Genomic DNA, 3,286 nt, shown 5'->3' with positions numbered 1-3,286 from the left:
CCAAGCAAGCAGAAGCCACTTCTTGGTCACTTCTTGCTTCTGCTTGTTTGGAATGGAAACCTGCACCTACACCGGCCCTTTGTGGATAAGATTGGACATCGCTGTCTTAGCCAGATGGGGTACAAACCAATACAGCTAACAAACCATAAACAGCCCTGTAAAAAGACAATAACAATATTAAATTTTCTTTTTGGTACCTACACATCACTCTTTGTGTGCAGCAGTTGCAGTCAAGACCCATCACCCTTTGCGGACAGATGCCATTTTACAGCCAGTATAAATCCACTCCACATACACAGTAATCGTTCAGTTAACAAAGATCCCTGATTGTTGTTTTTGAAAAGTGAAAAATAATTATCACTGACATAAAAGATCAATACATTTGATGAAGTGAATCTGATTGAACACAAATAAAGAGAGCTGATAAGGTCAGAGAGACGCTATGCATCTAGTCTGACTGAACTTAAAAGGTTCTGCAAAAACCTGTAATTAAGAATCCCCCCCCCCACCGGCCCAATTTGTTTTGTATCACTTTTGCATGTTATACATATTTCATTCATTATTCATTAATCTTACTTTGTTTTTAGTCAGAACAAGAAAGAGATGGATCTTCAAATTGCAAAGAAAACTCAAAGCCTCACCACAGCCCAGGAGATGAGGAACCAAACCAAGCTTGTGATGCAGCCGTATGCCAACTGGGAGGAGTATCTGACTCCTGCTCCTCTCTCCATAGCCATCCTGGGAGAGCTGGTCTTCATCTCCTCCAAAACAGATTTCTCCATCAACAAGAACCCACCTAAAGATGGCTACAAGTTCATCAAATACCCAGAGTCATTTCGTGCCTGCCTCATGCAGGTGTGTAACTCAGGCTGGTGGGCTTTCAACAAGGCCCATAAGAACATGGATCAGATTAGACTTTACACAATGACAGTTCCTGATTACATGAAGATGGTTGTGAAGATCCTGTTCCAAGGTAGTGATGAGGTTGTTGAAGCTCACCTCCCTGAACAGCTGGAGAACATCCGTGTTGTTTCAGATGACTGTCTTGAGCTGGCCAATTCAACAGAAAAACGGTTCACTGATGTCATCAACATTATCCATGAACTGCTGGAAGCATGTGTAAATGCTGAGAACTTTTATGGAGAGGAGCTGGAGCAAATCAAGAGGAAACTGGAGGATGCCAAGCTGAGAAAAAAGTCATCAGAAGAAGCAACTAAACGCTCAGAGAAAGCAATTAAGGACATGGAATAGCAACTGAATGAAGCCCAGGAAACATATAAGAACGCAATGGATTCACTGCCCAGTGGATGGGAAATGATAGGAATGGATTTGGTTGAAGGCTTATCTGAGGGCGTCACAACTCTTATTAATGGAATTGCATCCATGGGATCTGAAGCGTTCACACAAAATTACCTTAAAAGAAATCTGTCTAAAAGTCCAGAATCTGAGTCTGATTTCTTTGCTGAAATTACTATTTATAGTAAATCTGCAGAAATCCTGAAATGCACAGAAAAAATTCAAGAGTATGTGATTAAAAACACAATTAACTGGAAAGATTTGTATGATCAAAAACACAAAACTACAAAGACAAATTTTCAGGCAGATCAGTTCAAACGAATCTGGAAGAGTTTAAAAAAATGCCCAAACTGCACAGCAAAAGAAGAAGCACAAAACATCTGTACCAAAGGCATTGAGATCTGTGAAGAACTAGCAAAGTATACACCACAACACAAATGTGAAGAAGCCAAAACAAATGAGTTGATTAAACTGATCAGAAACCTGAATGAATCAGCTCGCAGTTTTGACAGCAAAAGTAAATCTGTCACAAAGTCTCCTGCTCTGACTCCAAAACCACCAATGATGTATAAAGAAGAAAGTAACACTGGGAAGGTGAAAGCTTCACAAAGGGCATCAGATAATGCCAGGTTACGCATAGAGCAGAGCCGTGCTCAACTGGACAAGACCAGAGAGATGTATGAGAAGAGTGTAGAGAACATGGAGAAGAACCAAAAGGAGCTGACTGACATCCTGATCACCACGAGGAACTGTGAGATCAAAGAGATCGACTTTAACACCACTATAAAAATGTTGGTTAAGGGTATGGATGCCATGGGGAGAGTGAAGGAGCAGTGGGAGAAGATGGTGCGCTTCTTTCAGATGGTGTCTAACATTGTGAAAATCCACCTGACCAGAACCCTTAAAGATTTTGTTTCTACATCTGAGAAGACACAGAAACTTTCCTACAACGCAAAGCTCTTCTCCAAAGATCTGCTCTACAATCAAGCCTTTCAAGCCACCAACATCGCCAACCTTGTCAACATGATCTCTACAACCTACACTGAGGTGTCCACCAAGCACCTCATGGATCGTGTCAGCGCTCTGGGAAAACTGATGGTCCTGGACAAGGAAAAGCCAGAGTTACAGTTTGAGGTTGATCAGTTACGGAACGCATGTGATGGGGCTCAGAAAGCCATCTTAGTCCTTGTCTGCAAGAGTTTGAAGAGAAGAGTTTTGCAAGACTGGAGAAGATTGATAAAGAGTTACTCGCCATTCTCCCTGCTGCTGCTCCAGAAGAGATAAAGAGCATTCAAGCAGCTGTTCAAAGTGGATTCACAGAAGAAGATGAAGCAACCTACACCTGAGTGAATAAACAAAAATCATACTTCATCATTCCTTTCAGCCTGAACCCTAAAGCAAATGTACCAGATCATGATAATTATAGTAGAGTTAATTATTTGCTAAAACCTAAAGCTGATTCTGCCTCTTTTCAGCATAATTAATGTGTGATTTATATGTTCAGTAAAGTCTGAGTGATATTAACTCATTTAACGTTGTACACTGAATAAATATCATTTGAATTTAACAGTTACATAAAACATCACAATACGCAGCTTTGCTTTTACAAAGTAAATACACTGAAAAATAGTTTCTTTGTGATCAATTAAATATAATTAAATGTCTACAAGTAACTCATTGCCAGCTTCATGTCAAGTCTCTAAAGTGCAGTGAATAAATATGTTTTTTGGCTTGTTTAAAGGTTTTTGTGGTGTTTGTTCACATCTTTCAATGTAGGCAAACACACATTCTGTAAGAGACATTATGAAAGAGACATGATTTGGGCGGGCTATAGGCCATGTGTTTCAGAATACCTCCCATTAGTGCCGCACATACAGTACATGAATAAACAGAAACACACCCACAGTGCAGCGTCTTCTTCGTGTTTACAGGTTGGCATCCACCAGTCCTACAATGCATCACTGCTGTAAACAGGTTAGGCTGTAGGCTA

At 40.4% G+C, this 3,286-nt stretch overlaps 1 pseudogene; it reads left to right on the top strand.

Moving 5' to 3' along the window:
* The first annotated feature begins 591 nt into the window (after positions 1 to 591).
* On the top strand, positions 592 to 2,642 carry LOC132842532 (uncharacterized; annotated as a pseudogene).
* The last annotated feature ends 644 nt before the right edge of the window (positions 2,643 to 3,286 follow it).

This window comes from Tachysurus vachellii, chromosome 3 (genome assembly GCF_030014155.1).
Source record: "Tachysurus vachellii isolate PV-2020 chromosome 3, HZAU_Pvac_v1, whole genome shotgun sequence".
Classification (NCBI taxonomy): Eukaryota; Metazoa; Chordata; class Actinopteri; order Siluriformes; family Bagridae; genus Tachysurus; species Tachysurus vachellii.
This window is presented reverse-complemented; position numbering and strand designations above follow the sequence as displayed.